Source organism: Nerophis ophidion, linkage group LG10 (genome assembly GCF_033978795.1).
Source record: "Nerophis ophidion isolate RoL-2023_Sa linkage group LG10, RoL_Noph_v1.0, whole genome shotgun sequence".
NCBI lineage: Eukaryota > Metazoa > Chordata > Actinopteri > Syngnathiformes > Syngnathidae > Nerophis > Nerophis ophidion.
In genome coordinates this window covers 35,894,679-35,912,142 of record NC_084620.1, presented here as the reverse complement: position 1 = coordinate 35,912,142, position 17,464 = coordinate 35,894,679, and the positions used below count along the sequence as shown (strand labels likewise).

Below are 17,464 nucleotides of genomic sequence, written 5' to 3'. Positions count from 1 at the left end.
ACATTTGGTCTGTATCCATGTTTGCTTGACCGCGCTCTGATCCACAGTAAATTTTCACCTTCGTGAATTTTAAACAAGGAATCACCGTGTGTTTGTGTGGCTAAAGGCTAAAGCTTCCCAACTCCATCTTTCTACTTTGACTTTTCCAATATTAATTGAACAAATTGCAAAAGATTCATTAACACAGATGTCCAAAAAACTGTATAATTATGCCGTTAAAGCAGACGACTTTTAGCTGTGTGTGTGCGTAGCGCTCACACTTCCTAAAACCCTGTGACGTCACGCGTACACATCATCATTACACGACGTTTCCAAGACGAAACTCCCGGGAAATGTAAAATTGTAATTTAGTAAACTAAAAAGGCCGTATTGGCATGTGTTGCAATGTTAATATTTCATCATTGATATATAAACTATCAGACTGCGTGGTGGGTAGTAGTGGGTTTCAGTAGGCCTTTAAGAACCACTGCTCTAGGGAGATTAGATGTTTGCCCTTATTATTGTTTTGAAAAAAAAAAATGGGCAGGGACTCTGTGTGTTCTGTCGGGACACGAAGACATGGAGAGTTTCACTTGAAAGTGGCTTGGTGCCGTGCTTGTTCATGTGTTCTCACCTCCTGCTGCATCCCCCGGGATTCCAACGGAAATGTGGCATTCTTGCGTTTTGCTTGCTTCTTGCATGAGTGGAGAACATGATGCTGCTGCCAATACCGAGACTGCACTTAGGTATGTGTTCTTTTAGGGGTGGTGCAGGGTATAGCAAACGGATTAACATAAACACACGCATACTAAAATGTGCGTGTGAGTGTGTGGAATGGAATTATTTGACAGCACTAATATATGTGTATGTATACAGCACAGATCAAAAGTTTGGACACACCTTCTCATTCAATGCGTATTCTTTATTTTCATGATTGTCACTGAAGGCATCAAAACTATGAATGAACACATGTGGAGTTATGTACTTAACAAAAAAAGGTGAAATAACTAAAAATATGTTTTGTATTCTAGTTTCTTCAAAATAGGCACTCTTTGCTCTGATTACTGCTTTGCACACTCTTGGCATTCTCTCAATGAGCTTCAAGAGGTAGTCACCTGAAATGGTTTTCACTTCACAGGTGACATCGTTTTGATGCCTTCAATGACAATCTACAAGGTAAATAGACTTGAAATGAGATGAGATGGTGGGTCTAAACGTTCGGCCTGTGCTGTATATATATATATATATATATATATATATATATATATATATATATATATATATATGTATGTAAATATATATATATATATATACAAACCCTGTTTCCATGTGATTTGGGAAATTGTGTTAGATGTAAATATAAACGGAACACAATGATTTGCAAATCCTTTTCAACCCATATTCAATTGAATGCACTACAAAGACAAGCTATTTAATGTTCAAACTCATAAACTTTATTTTTTTTGCAAATAATAATTAACTTACAATTTCATGGCTGCAACACGTGCCAAAGTAATTGGGAAAGAGCATGTTCACCACTGTGTTACATCACCTTTTCTTTTAACAACACTCAATAAACATTTGGGAACTGAGGAAACTAATTGTTGAAGCTTTGAAAGTGGAATTCTTTCCCATTCTTGGTTTATGTAGAGCTTCAGTCGTTCGACAGTACGGGCTCTCCGCTGTAGTATTTTACGCTTCATAATGCGCCACACATTTTCCATGGGAGACAGGTCTGGACTGCAGGCAAGCCAGGAAAGTACCCACACTCTTTTTTTTACGAAGCCACGCTGTTGTAACACGTGCTGAATGTAGCTTAGTATTGTCTTGCTGAAATAAGCAGGGGCGTCCATGAAAAAGACGGCGCTTAGATGGCAGCATATGTTGTTCCAAAACCTGTATGTACCTTTCAGCATTAATGGTGCCTTCACAGATGTGTAAGTTACCCATGCCTTGGGCATTAATGCACCCACATACCATCACAGATGCTAGCTTTTGAACTTTGCATCGATAACAGTCTGGATGGTTCGCTTCCCCCCGATGTCGATTATTTCCAAAAACTATTTAAAATGTGGACTCGTCAGACCATGGAACACTTTTCCACTTTGCATCAGTCCATCTTAAATGATCTAGGGCCCAGAGAAGCTGGCGGCGTTTCTGGATGTTGTTGATAAAAGGCTTTCGCTTTGCATAGAAGAGCTTTAACTTGCACTTACAGATGTAGCGACAAACTGTATTTAGTGACAGTGGTTTTCTGAAGTGTTCCCGAGCCAATGTGGTGATATCCTTTAGAGATTGATGTCGGTTTTTGATACAGAGCCGCCTGAGGGATCAAAGGTCACGGTCATTCAATGTTGGTTTCCAGCCATGCCGCTTACGTGCAGTGATTTCTCCAAATTCTCTGAACCTTTTGATGATTTTATGGAGCGTAAATGTTGAAATCCCTAAAATTCTTGCAATTGCACTTTGAGAAACGTTGTTCTTAAACTGTTTGACTATTTGCTCATGCAGTTGTGGACAAAGGGGTGTACCTCGCCCCATCATATCTTGTGAAAGACTGAGTATTTTTTGGGAAGCTGTTTTTATACCCAATCATTGCACCCACCTGCTCCGAATTAGCCTGCATACCTGTGGGATGTTCCAAATAAGTGTTTGATGAGCATTCCCCAACTTTATCGGTATGTATTGCCACATTTCCCAAATTCTTTGTGACGTGTTGCTGGCATGAAATTCTAAAGTTAATGATTATTTAAAAAATGAATAAATGTTTATCAGTTTGAACATGAAATATGTTGTCTTTGTAGCATATTCAACTGAATATGGGTTGAAAATGATTTGCAAATCATTGTATTTCGTTTATATTTACATATAACACAATTACCCAACTCATATGGAACTGCTGTTGTTGTGTGTTGTTACCTCTGGGAGGACGTTAATAAAACTGCTTAACAATAAACCCACAAAAGAAACCAAGATCATTCTACGGTTATAACGTCATTGGGCAGGCACGCTGTCTATATTGTGGGAAAGCGGAAGTGAAAACAGGCTGTTGACACGTCACTCTTGTCCGCATGGAGCTGGAGGGGACGTGGCCTCCAGCTCCGCCTGAATTTCGGGAGATTTTCAGGAGAGGCACTGAAATTAGGAAGTCTCCCGGACAATCCGGGAGGGTTGGCAAGTATGTAAGTATTTCTTCTGTGGTCCGTTTCTCCTTTGACAAACGGCGCCTTGTCCTTCTCCTTCTTTTTTGTCTGAAGATGCACTTGGCCTGAAGCATTCTCGGGGAAATGAAAGAGAGACACATGTGTGATGTTCAAAAGTGGTTAATGGTGCACTTGTTTCATGTAATTTGCCTGGAAAAGCACTATAATTTGTGACTGGAGAACCCTGACTTGACTTGAGAAAAATGTAAATGTGCAGCAAAGGAGCTCCTTGGTTAATCAGTTTCCCACAAAGAGAATACTTTAAGTTCATTAGTGCCCCATTTGCATATTGCCTCCATGAACGGAAAGTTCATCCTAAACAAGAATTCTCGTTTCTGTCGTGCTTTTTCAGATTACCTCTAATAAAAACCTTATATGGGCTTGAGTGACTGTTCTGCTGCCTCAGTTTTCATTAGATATTTCAAGACGTCGATATCTTTTAAATCATGTTGCTCCATGTTTCACAGCTCTTTACACTGCAGTTCTTGACTATAATAAAGGGAAAAAGAGTAGAAATTGAACGTCTGTTTTTTCAGCATAAAGCAGGGGTGTCAAACTCATTTTAGATGGGGGGCCACATGGAAAAAAAAATCTACTCCCGAGTGGGCCAGACTATTAAAATCATGGCACAATAATTTAAAAAGAAAGACAACTGCAGGCAATCTGCAGGCTGAAGCACCGTGAAGTTGTCGGCAGAGTTCAGGAAGGCAGAGCAGGCCTTGGTAGTGGCAAGGCTCCCTTGTTCTGGTCAAAAGCTTCCAAAAAAGACCGGAGCGCCATGGTGGTGGCAGAAGTGGCAAGAACTGAGCAGGAACGCCTGAACATCAAAGCAGTGTCCCAGGGCCAGCAAGGTAATTGGACATCGTGGGAAGGTCTCACAGACAGGTCGATGTCCTGGTCTGACCTGTGGAAGATCCCCCAAGCCAGGCTCAGCTTCCTGATCAGAGCAACTTACGACACCTTGCCTTGTCCCCGAAACCTCCACCAATGGTTTGGTGCCGAGGAGACCTGTCCCCTCTGCAACACTATCAATGCAAACCTCCAGCACATCCTGTCAGGCTGCATGACAGCGTTATCGCAAGGCCGCTATAGATGGCGACACGACCAAATCTTGAGGAAGCTGGCAGAGGTGTCAGAGACCTGTAGAAAGGAGGCGAATAGCAGACCTTCCGTTCCAGCCAAACATCGGATCCAGTTCGCAAGGGCTGGAGAGGGTGCCAAACCCCCCCACCAGAGATCTACAGCGAGACTTCTCTCACCAGGAAATGAGTGGAGCATGAGGGTTGACCTGGGGAAGCAGCTCCAGTTGCCCAGGGAGATCGTCGAAACATCGCTACGGCCAGACCTGGTCTTCTGGTCAGAGGCTTGCAAGACGGTTCTTCTGGTCGAGCTCACTGTCCCATGGGAGGGAGGGTTGGAGGCTGCTTATGAGCGGAAGCGAGCCAAGTACTCTGACCTGGCAGCAGAGTGCAGGGAGGCTGCCTGGAAAGCCATCATCTGCCCTGTGGAAGTGGGGTGTAGGGGCTTCGTTGGTTCCTCAACTGCCCGCCTTCTCCGAGACATTGGATGCACAGGAGCGGTGCATCGGAAAGCCATGAAAGAGCTGGCGGAGGAGGCGGACAAAGGCAGCTTCTGGCTGTGGCTAAGGAGGAACAATAAGAGTTGAGGTGCAAACACCTAGGGCATCAGCAGGGGGTGGCAGAGAGACATCCCTGCCATCGCTCCGCCACCATGAGACGTTCTGGGGTTAAAGGAGCGAAACGTTAATGAATGGTGGTCCCCAGCTGATGACCCATTTATGCCCACAGGTGTTCAGTGGGGTGTCACAGCACACCTGTCAAAGGCACTGGAGGAGGTGCGTCAGGCAGCAATGCCCAGCAGGATTTCCATCACCTGTATCTTCATATATATGTTTTTTTGTTCAAAAATACAAACGAAGAACATGGACATTCTGAAAATGTACAAATCATAATGTTGTTGGGGTTTTCTACACTTAAATATTGCAGTTATTAGTATTGTTGTTATGGTTTACAGAGGGGAGATGACAGCTCAGACACCAGGGGTCAGCAATGTTCAATAATTTTTACATGTATAGTCAATATATATAATAATAATATACAATATTAAATATTAAACTTAACTAAGGAAATGGAGTGTGTGACAAAACCCAGGAGTGTGTATGTGTAAGGCTATATGTAAGGTTAACTTAAATGTGTGTTACCAAGTGTTGTCGAGAGAGAAGGAACAAGTCAGTCCGAGGGGCAGGCAGATGATCCAGGGCGGGATAGAAAAGACGAGGTCAGTGTCCAGGCGAGGGTCGGGGATCGAGGAAAGGAGTCCAAAACACCGGGGAAACAACGGGAAATCTAGAAGGCGAAGGCACTGCGGGAGAGCGAGACGGACGTCAGAAACACAAAGGGAAAAAATGCAGAGAGCTCGCATAAGGTTTACGGTACACCAAGAGGTAGCTAAGTTCCCGCATGGGTCTTTGGTTCCACTGGTCCTTTATCCAGCTCGCCCTCATCAGTAATAGGTGTGCAGATTGCTGATTGTCTACAGCCTTGTTGCTGCGTGGGTGTGATGCGCTCAGCGTGAGCTGGGGCGTGTCCGGGTGAGCAGTCAGAGGAGGAGCTGTAACACTCAGTTGCAGGAGGGAAGTGGGTTTGAGTCAGCGCCGTGACAATGACATCTTTATTTGTTGTTATTTATACTTTCTGAATAAATTATGTGATAATGTTCATATGTCAACTCATTGGTGTTAATTTTCAAATCTATCAAGATAAAAAAAAAATATCAAAATCAAATTACAGTATTTTATTCATGAAGTTTGCTAATTTTCCTCGACTGGTGCACTAACCTCATGTTTTGTTTTGTTTTTTTTACATATGTAGCATTATCTACAAAGAAACACAGACTTGCTCTTGCGACATCTAGTGGACACATTTAGAACAGCTGTTTCTTTCATTCAAAAATGTCGGCTCATTTTTATACTGAGCAAACTCATCCCGCGGGCCGAATAAAACCTGTTAGGGCCATACGTCTAACATCCCTGGCATAAAGGAAACATCCCATCAGAGTTTTTCTACCTGTCTATCCTCAGCTAGAGCATCTCTTTTGGCTCGTCAACTCAAGATTCCTGGATGCTACCTTCACTTGGGGAGGAAGTGTTGTGAGAAAGGGGGTTGAAAACAAAGCTATCAGTGTGATTGGTTGTCTGGACTGAGGCCAAAGCAAGTAGGGTGGGGTGGTGTTGGATGGTCCAGCATGTTTAGTTCCGTCTGGAAGGGATGAAAAGCCTGTGGGGCATCACAGGCTCCATCTGTATACCTAGTCCAGGTGTCGGAAACCTAAAACGTTGAAAGAGCCATATTGGACCAGAAATACCAAAACCAGATCCGTCAGCAGCCGCAAAAAATGAAATGCCGTATATACGTCTTGTAATCAAGGCAACAGCTGACGTAAGTGTCTATATTAGCTATAATAGCCTACTATAAAAATGACTATGTTTTGCAGGCTGAAGCAAATCTTTGTTGACAGAAATGTTGAAATGTAATAATTATTCTACACATTTTTACAAGATTGGAAACTATTAGTAAATCAGAGGCTACGCAGAAGGGGAGATAATTCCTGGAAAATAATGGCTTTTACTGGCCAAAGGTATAGATGTGTGTGTCCAAGTTAAATGAATCTGTAGGCTGTCTTGTTCTAATGGATGTATTACAATCTTTAACAAGTTAGGTAATGTTTGCTGTGGTCTGGAACAAAATGGCACACATACAAATATCTGAAATGCAGCCAATATTACATAGAGATAATGTGTCATGAGACATGCGTATATAAATTATATATAAAGAGGATAAAAGTTGAATACATTAAATGAGCTCAAACATACCCACAAATGACGCATAATGATGCAATATGTGTTAAGATCCGTTACACGGATCTTCACATATTATTGTTTATTTTTCCATCTTTGTTTTCATTCTCCATTTGACCCTGTTATTTCCTGTGTTAGTCTGTTACTATGGTTTTTCATTAGTTCACCTGCTACTCACGGTCCTGCACACCTGCTACTACTAATCACCTTCACTATATAAGCCTTCCTTTTTTCTTTTTTCACTCTCGGATCCTAATTTACCCACGCGCAACAGTGACGACTCTCCACATACAACTGGTACGTTTTCTTTCCCGCTAGCTCATATGCTATGCCACTCTTCATTGTTAGCTCACATGCTAATCGTCTTTGTTTTTACATTGTTTGTGCCTTCGTGCCCAGTTTAATTTATTTGTACTTCCTAGCTCACACGCTAGCGTCTTTTGTTTATCTTACTTAGCTCCAGTGTCTTTGTTCAGAGCGCCCTTTTTGTTAAATACATCTTTATACATTACCTTTGATGTGTTCATCACCTTCGACGCATTTTCGGAAGAACAACACCGGCAACCATGCTGAAGAAGAATTGTCACAATATGTACATAAAGCTAGCCTAAGTAGCATGTTAGCATCGATTAGCTTGCAGTCATGCACTGACCAAATATGCCAACAAGTCAATAACATCAACAAAGCTCACCTATGTGCATTCACGCACAGGATGAAACGTTTGGTGGAAAAAACGAGACAAAGATGGAGTGGAAGATTTTGTATGTAAACAAACTGTTGCATTACAGTCCAAAACTATGGTGAGTTCAAGAACTAAGGACAAAACGATGTTCACCAAATAGTCGCATCAGTGAAGCATACACACCGACATTTTAAACAGTGGGATTTTTAACAATTGGGAAGGTTTGTGTCATGTTTTTCCTCAAACCAAAAACATACTAAAACTAAAAAAAAACATTTTCCCCCCATCTTTTTCCATTTTTAATCTTTTTTTTTTTAAATGCTCCAGGGAGCCACTAGGGCGGCACTAAAGAACCGCGTGTTGCTGACCCCCGACCTAGTCCTTCACAGCCAGTATGCATGGATGGATGGATGGATGGATGGATGGATGGATGTACCTCTGGTATAGGTACCTGCATGTAAACTCACCTGTCACTGCATGTCTGGTCCTCATTCTTGACCACGAGCCCTCATCGAGGCAAAAGGTCGCTTTGGATAACACTTTTCTGGTAGAGTCTCAATTATGCTGTTGAGATTATGAAGAGCTCCATTACTATTTTCACTCGCCACTTTGCGCACTCTTTCCCTGACCAAATGGATGTAGAGTGGACAGTCACCACGTGGCCTTCACTGACCTTTTTTTGTGTGTTTTTGTCTAAAAAGCGCCACCACAGCCGTGTGCTGGAGTCAACTTCTAAAACAAACACTGTGCTTATGCATACGAGGAGGTAATACGTGATGCAACTCCACACAGTTTAAATGAGGTGAAACCATTAATTGGATTTTAAATCATTTATGAAGTTTTTAATACTAAAATCCTCTGACTGAATATTTAAAAAATCTCAAAAACAAAGGGGATTATATTTAATTAGACCACGCTGTTGCATGCACACGACTTCTGAAAAGCTCCACAAACTGAAATTCCGAAGATGTTGTCATGAAAATTAAAAAACGGGAGTCCTAAAGCTGTTTGCAAGCGCAATTATAGAGACAAGGCTGCACGCTTTGAACCGTTATTACAAAGTATAACATTGATCACCGCCACCATACCAACAGTATCTACAGGTTAATATTGTGATGTTTCAAAAGTGGTGTGTCACCTTCGTGTGAGATACTTCTCTTGGTGCTTTATTTGCATATGACGTTATTAAATGTATTTATATTATCATTTGGTACAGCCGGGCCGGAGCTGGAGCGGATAAAAAGAGGAAAAAAAGGAAGACAGAGAGAGAAAATGTGGGGAAAGAGGGTGATAAGACAGAGAGACGACAACAACAACAGCAAACACAACAACAACAATAGGGCAACATCAGCGTATAGGATATGTGCACATATTATGGTAAAAGTGATAGCAAAGAAGCAGTTAGTGATATAAATAGTAATACAGAAATGACAATGAGCATTTGTACACTACAAATGGAGCAATAAAAATACCAATAGAAATTGCATTGTTGGTAATGAATAATAACAATAATTACCTCTGTTATCAACAAAACAGTTGTTCAAATTCTACAATACATATATGTAATGATAACGTGAAATACAAAAGAAAGCAGATACATGGAGGGGAAGAAAGAGAAGCAAACTGTGTTAACCTTGTAGATTGTTATGGTAACAATAGATTAAGCTTTGTCAATGCACCGTGTGTTACCCAGCTTCCCCTAAGGTAACAACATTAATTTATGTTTGATGAAACGTGATTATATGCATGAGTGTATGTATGTACAAACTCTCTCTTTTAAGTCACACATTAAGAGTGTTACTAAAACGGCCTTCTTTCATCTCCATAATATCGCTAAAATTCGCTCCATTTTGTCCACTAATGACGCTGCGATCATTATCCATGCGTTTGTTACGTCTTGCCTCGATTACTGTAACGTATTATTTTCGGGTCTCCCCATGTCTAGCATTAAAAGATTACAGTTGGTACAAAATGTGGCTGTTAGACTTTTGACAAGAACAAGAAAGTTTGATCATATTACGCCTGAACTATCCATCCATCCATCCATTTTCTACCGCTTATTCCCTTTCGGGGTCGCGGGGGGCGCTGGCGCCTATCTCAGCTACAATCGGGCGGAAGGCAGGGTACACCCTGGACAAGTCGCCACCTCATCGCAGGGCCAACACAGATAGACAGACAACATTCACACACTAGGACCAATTTAGTGTTGCCAATCAACCTATCCCCAGGTGCATGTCTTTGGAAGTGGGAGGAAGCCGGAGTACCCGGAGGGAACCCACGCAGTCACGGAGATAACATGCAAACTCCACACAGGAAGATCCCGAGCCTGGATTTGAACCCAGGACTGCAGGAACTTCGTATTGTGAGGCAGACGCACTAACCCCTCTGCCACCGTGAAGCCCTGAACTATACATACTTTTATATACCTATATACATATATAAATGGTAAATGGGTTGTACTTGTACAGCGCTTTTCAACCTTCAAGGAACTCAAAGCGCTTTGACACTACTTCCACATTCACCCATTCACACACATTCACACACTGATGGAGGGAGCTGCCATGCAAGGCGCTAACCAGCACCCATCAGGAGCAAGGGTGAAGTGTCTTGCTCAAGGACACAACGGAAGTGACGAGGTTGGTACTAGGTGGGGATTGAACCTCGGTTTGCGCACGGCCACTCTTCCACTGTGGGATTATCCACATATATGCCTATACTGGCTCATCTGCACTGGCTTCCTGTGCACTTAAGATGTGAGTTTAAGGTTTTACTACTTACGTATAAAATACTACATGGTTTAGCTCCATCCTATCTTGCCGATTGTATTGTACCATATGTCCCGGCAAGAAATCTGCATTCAAAGGACTCCGGCTTATTAGTGATTCCCAGAGCCCAAAAAAAGTCTGTGGGCTATAGAGCGTTTTCTAATTGGGCTCCAGTACTCTGGAATGCCCTCCTGGTAACAGTTCGAGATGCTACCTCAGTAGAAGCATTTAAGTCCCATCTTATAAGTTATTTGTATACTCTAGCCTTTAAATAGACCCCCTTTTTAGACCAGTTGAACTGCCGTTTCTTTGCTTTTTCTCCTCTGCCCCCCTCTCCCTTGTGGAGGGGGGACGGAAGAGACACAGTTCCGGTGGCCATGAATGAAGTACTGGCTGTCCAGAGTCGGGACCCGGGATGGATCGCTCGCCTGTGCATCGGTTTAGGGACATCTCTGCGCTGCTGATCCGCCTCCGCTTGGGATGGTTTCCTGCTGGCTCCTCTATAGACGGGACTCTCGCTACTATATTGGATCCACTTTGGACTGAACAGTCACCGTTATGTTGGATCCACTATGGACTGGACTTTCACAATATCATGTTAGACCAACTCGACATTCGTTGCTTTCGGTCTCCCCTCGGTGCGGTCCTCTCCAAGGTTTCTCATAGTCATCATAGTCACTGTCACCGACATCCCACTGGGGTGTGTTTTTCCTTGCCCTTATGTAGGCTCTGTACCGAGGATGTCGTGGTTTGTGCAGCCCTTTGAGACACTTGTGATTCAGGGCAATATAAATAAACATTGATTGATTGATTGATTGCTGTATATGTACAGTATGTATACATGTATGTTTGTAGAGTGAATGTATATGTACAGTATGTGTATACCTATGTTTGTAGAGTGAATGTATATGTACAGGATGTGTATATAGATGTGTGTACAGTGAATATATATGTACAGTATGTATATACAGTGTATATGTTTGTACAGTGAATGTATATGTACAGTATGTGTATATGTATGTTTGTACAGTGAATGTATATGTACAGTATGTATTGATTGATTGATTGATACTTTTATTAGTAGATTGCACAGTACAGTACATATTCCGTACAATTGACCACTAAATGGTAACACCCGAATAAGTTTTCAACTTGTTTAAGTCGGGGTCCACGTTAATCAATTCATGGTATATAAGTATGTTTGCTGTTGATGCCAAACCAAAGGGCTGTTCGCCCCAAAACTGTATCCATGCACTCTTTCAATGCTTTGTGGCATTTTGACCTTTTGATTTTTTTTTGCTCCGTCTGTTTGTACTTCTGTCAATCTCACAATAAATTAATTCCCATTTTGTACAGCTTGTCTGCTTTCCGTGAAAATATTTCCACGCGTTCGCGGCATGCTTTCTTTTCTAATCACAATTAAGTTAATCAGAAGCATTTATTTATGAGAAATGTATCTCCAATAGCTAATGCATGACACATATTTCAAATCTACACAGTGAGGCGACACTCAATTACTTTTGTTTTATTTAACTTTTTTGAATCATCACATTAATTGCTTTTTTGTTTTGCAAAAACAGAATGCTGTGCCTACACTCTTCGTGAACTAGGTTTAACGCCGGTTTGGCATCGGGGTACCGGGTTCGATTCCCTCGAGGATGCGTCAAACGAAGAACACATAAAAGGTAGGATCTAACAAATTTATTAGCAAAAAGTGAGATCTGAACAAAAACACTGCAGCTAATAAAAAGGAAAACAAAATACGCTAGTGTGAAAGCTAGGAAATATAAAGAACTAATATTTGGCACGATGGCACGAAAAGTAAAAACAAAGACGATTAGCATGTGAGCTAAAGATGACAATAAGGTGGCTTAGCTAATGAGCTAGCGAGAATAACATACCTGACGTTACTTGTTGCATGTGAGCAAATTAGAGTCCCAGAAAGAATAAACAGAAGAGGCTGGCTTATAAAGGAGGGTGATTAGCTGAAGCAGGTGTGCGGACCGAGTGTAGCAAGTGAATTAATGAATAACCATAGTGATGGACAAAACAGGAAATAAACGGGTCAGACGGAGAATGAAACAAAGATGGAAAAATAAACAAAAATCTGAAGATCCAAGTCACGGATCGCAACAGTATTCCCCCCCAAAAAAAGACAGATTCCAGATGTCCAACAAAAGAATGCAAAGAAAAACTAGAACCCCCTCCCCACAACAAGAAAAAAGTCCACAGACGAAGGGAGGGCGGAGGGAGGCAAAGGCGGAGGGTCGCCAGGTCGCGTGTCCTCGAATCCACCGAGGACACGTTATGTAGCGGCGGCAGGTGGAACGCCACTGCCGAAAAAGTTTTGGCGGGCGACCTTGAAAAGGCCACATCAGTGGCCGCCTTGCAGGATGAGGTGCCCGATGAGGCGGACGACCCGGGCACGGCCACTTTCGTGGCCGACATGGAGGAGGGAGTGTCCGGCGAGGAGGATGACCTCGCATAGGCCACGTCCGTGGTCGACGTGGTGGACGACGGCTCAGCACCGAAATCCCAGCAGGCTTCGAAGCAGCCGACGAGGGTGTGGGGACTGCAGCCAAAGCAGGCCCAAGTGCAGCAGGCAAGGGTGATGCGATTGCTGCCGCTGCAGTAGCCTGCGTCCTCGTCACCGTGGAGACAGGTGCGGGTGCTGCAGCCAAAGAAGGCGTCATCGGCGGCGTGGAAGTCGCGGTAGTCATGGGCAGCGTGGAAGCCTCGGTAGTCGTGGGCGGCGTGGAAGCCGCGGTAGTTGTGGGCGGCGTGGAAGCCGCGGTAGTCGTGGGCGGCACGGAAGCCGCAGGAGCCGTGGAAGCCGCAGGTGTCGTGGGCGGCGTGGAAGCCTCAGTAGTCATCGTCGGCGTGACTGGTGAGGACTCCAGCCTCGTTGTCGGTGCTGGTGTGGGCTCCAGCCCCTTCGTCGGCGGTGCATGGCGGCGTGGAGCTTGTACCGGTGCTTGGCGGCGTGGAGCTGGTACCGGTACCTGTCATGGTGCTGGTACCGGCACATGTCGAGGGGCTGGTACTGCAGTGGGCTCCAGCCCTGTCGTCGACGCAGGTGTATGCTCCAGCCCTGAGGCAGCCTGAGTGGGCTCCAGCTTTGGAGCTGCTGCTAGCTTGACAACCAGGCTAAAGTCAGTTTCTGGTGCGAGAACCAGACTAGAGCTCGGTGCTTGTATGTGAACCAGGCGAGAGTCGAATTCTGGCATGAAAACCAGGTTAGTGTCATGTGCTGGTTTGAGAACCAGGATGAGAGAAGTGCCGAACATCGGTGGTGGAGGACATGCTGGAGGTAATGACCTCGCGAGTCTGAACACCGGTGGAGGAGGTCTACTTAGTCGTTGTGACTTGACCGAGGGAAACACAGGTGGAAGAGGTCTACAAGGCTATTGAGACTTGGCCGGGGGGAAAATAGGTGGAGGATGTCTAGATGGAGCTAAACGTTTCACCGGTCTGAGAACAGGTAATGGTGGCCTCATAGGAGGTTGCGGTTTTATAGGTAGCATCTGAGCTACCTCCGCAGCACAGCTATAGGCATTAGCCCCCCCCTCAATACAGTAATCCCAGACCCGTTCCCTGTGGTCAGAGACTGACCTTAAGGGAGGATGGTGGGAGGTATGGAGGCGGGCACACTCCTCCCCTTTAACTTGTAAAAAATTATTAGAAGGCGAGAAAACACTATACTTGGGCGGGGAATGAGGTTTAGAAAATGGAGTTGAAAAAACAGACGAACAAGGCTGATTAGAATAAAAATAAAAAATGTTCTGGTAATTCTGTATTTTATCAAAAGTGTTATTGTTAATAGAAACTGGTGGAGAATGAGAGTCAACAATATAAAAATCTTCATCAAAAATATCGACAACAGGGGGCGGTGTTGTGTCACCGGTGGGCGTACCCCAAATGTCGTCACTGCTAGAGTCAGGGGAAGTGTCATGGCGGTTGAAAAAAAAACAAGCTGAATTACAGGTAGTGGAAGGTGAATCCTGGTCCGGGTGAGGTTTGCTGTGATCGTAGGAAGGATGAAGTGGTGCTGGATAATTACCGGATAAACGGGTCAGACGGAGAATGAAACAAAGATGGAAAAATAAACAACATGTGAAGATCCAAGTCACAGATCGCAACACTAGGTACTATTCGATTTGATTCAGAGTAGGGTCGTACGGTATACCAGTGCTAGTATAGTACTCATGAATCATATTCGGTACTATACCGCCTCTAAAAAGTACCTGTACACACCCTCTTTTTTTAACAGGCATGACGGCGCATCGTCGGCCCTTCATGACATTTCTGGTATTAAGAGCAGCGAAGCATTTTTGGCAGCGCACAATCACGGAATACTTACAAGCAGACATAGTGTGTGGATAGAAAAGGGAAAACGTACACATTTTGGCTTGAAAACTAACGATAAAGGTGAGATTATAACACTGAAACACCCTCAGGAAGAGGTGCTTTAAGAAATGGCTAGCTAGCTAGCGGCTAACGTCCAGCAGGAGAATGCAGTATTTTAGCTACTTCTAAATCACTAATCATGGTCTCCATGGCAACAAATAAAGTATGTTTCTCACAAGTATCATCCCTGCAGGACGAAGAATAGTTAAACATGCTCACTATCGTCACAATGTAAACAAACGCCATCCACTGTAATGATACCAAGTACAGGAGTGTATCTAGTCGATAGTACTATGACTAAATCGATATTTTTTAGCCTCAGAAAATCTTTTTTTGTTTTTTTTTAAATGTATTTTATTTTTATAAACTCAGGAAATATGTCCCTGCAGACATGAGGACTTTGAATATGACCACTGTATGATCTTGTATCGGATCGATACCCAAATGTGTGGCATTTTCCAAAACTACTGTAAAGTATCCAAACAACAGAAGAATATATGATTATTACATTTTTACAGAAGTGTAGATAGTGTGAAGACTGTGTGGCATAACGTTGCCGGATTTGTTTCTCCGAGGATGCGTCGGGCAAGAACACAGCAAAATGTAAGAAATAAAGGATTTATTAAAGTAATAAAACAGGCTAGAAACAAAACACTAGTGCTAAACAGAAAAGGCAAACACAAAGCGCTAGCATGGATGCTAGGAAAACAAACGGGAACACAAACATTAGGCACGAAGGCACAAAAAGGGAAAACAAAACATTTAGGATGAGAGCTAGGAATAAATAAAGGCGTAGCGTGTAAGCTAGCGAGAATATACATCTAAAGCAGTCGTCACTGTTGCACGAAGGCAAATTAGGAACCCAGACAGAACAACAGAGAGGGGCGAGCTTAAATAAGGTAGCAATCAATAGTAACAGGTGTGCGGGAACCGAGAGTAGCAGGTGGAACTAATAAACAACCATAGTGACAAAGCAAATAGGAAATAAGGACATAAAACAACAGAGTGATACCAAAATGGAACAAAAGCAAGAATATGGGTATGATCCGGACATCGGATCATAACAGATAGAACATGTTAAAGGGGAACATTATTACCAGACCTATGTAAGCATCAATATATACCTTGATGTTGCAGAAAAAAGACCATATGTTTTTATAACCGATTTCCGAACTCTAAAAGGGTGAATTTGGCGAATTAAACGCCTTTCAATTGTTTGTGTCAGAGTGATGAACTTTCACCCGTGACGTTACAACGGGAAGCAATCGCCATTTTCTCAAACACATTACACACGCCAAGTCAAATCAGCTCTGTTATATTTTTCCGTTTTTTCGACTGTTTTCCGTACCTTAGTGACATCATGCCGCGTCGGTGTGTTGTCGGAGGGTGTAACAACACGATCAGGGACGGTTTCAAGTTGACTTACGTGGAGTGTACATCGATTAGCTCGGCATGCTAATCGATGCAAACATGCTATTTAGGCTAGCTGTATGTACATATTGCATCAATATGCCTCATTTGTAGCTATATTTGCATCCAGCCTTTCCCTCCACCCACATTTAATGCCAAACAAACACATACCAATCGACGAATTCAAGTTGCACCAGTGTCAAAACATGCGAATTCCCTGTTTGTTCTGCACATTTTACAGACGATAGCGATGCTACAACAAAAATGGCAGAGAGATGTGTGGATATCATGCGACACTCAAAGCAGATGCATTTCCAACGATAAAGTCAACGAAATCACAAAGGTGAGTTTTGTTGATGTTCTTGACTTATGTGACATATTTGGTCACGGCATGACTGTCAGCTAATCGATGCTAACATGCTATTTAGGCTAGCTGAATGTACATTTTTAGCTATATTTCCATCCAGCCTTTCCCTCCACCCACATTTAATGCCAAACAAACACTTACCAATCAACATATTTAAGTTGCTCTAGTAGTCAAAAGATGCAATCGTTGGTTAGAAGGCGATCGACGAATTTGTCCGCGTTGCCTTTGTCTGTTGTGATATGGCTCAATAGCTTCAGTTTCTTCTTCAATTTTGTTTTCAATATCTGCCTCCACACTCCAACCATCCGTTTCAATACATGCGTTAAATGTTGAATTGCTTATGCCGCTGAAATCCGAGTCTGAATCCGAGCTACTATGCTGTACCTTTCTGTGCTATCCGCCATGTTTGTTTGTATTGGCGTCATGCAGTGACGTCACAGGAAAATGGACGGCTGGATTTACAGATAGCTAAAATCAGGCACTTTAAAGCCTTTTTTCGGGATATTCCATCATGGGTAAAATTTTGAAAAAAAAATTGAAAAATAAAAGACACTGGGAATTGATTTTTATTGGTTTCAACCTTTCTGAAATTGTGATAATGGTCCCCATTAAAAGAAGAGAAAGCAAGCAGATATTAACAGTAATTGAGCAAGAAGATTAATAATTCATTTCCAACCGCTTGTCCTTAATCATTTTGACAAAATAATAGAATGGAAAATGACACAATATGTTATGTCAGCAGCTAAAATAGGAGTCTTTGTTTGTTTACTTACT

The 17,464-nt window shown here is 42.9% G+C and overlaps 1 long non-coding RNA gene across 1 annotated transcript; it reads left to right on the top strand.

Moving 5' to 3' along the window:
- Window positions 1–588: 588 nt before the first annotated feature.
- LOC133559899 (uncharacterized) lies at window positions 589–16,773 on the top strand. Its single transcript, XR_009808317.1, has 3 exons — window positions 589–725; window positions 12,087–12,191; window positions 16,565–16,773. It is a non-coding gene; the product is annotated as an uncharacterized LOC133559899 (long non-coding RNA).
- The last annotated feature ends 691 nt before the right edge of the window (window positions 16,774–17,464 follow it).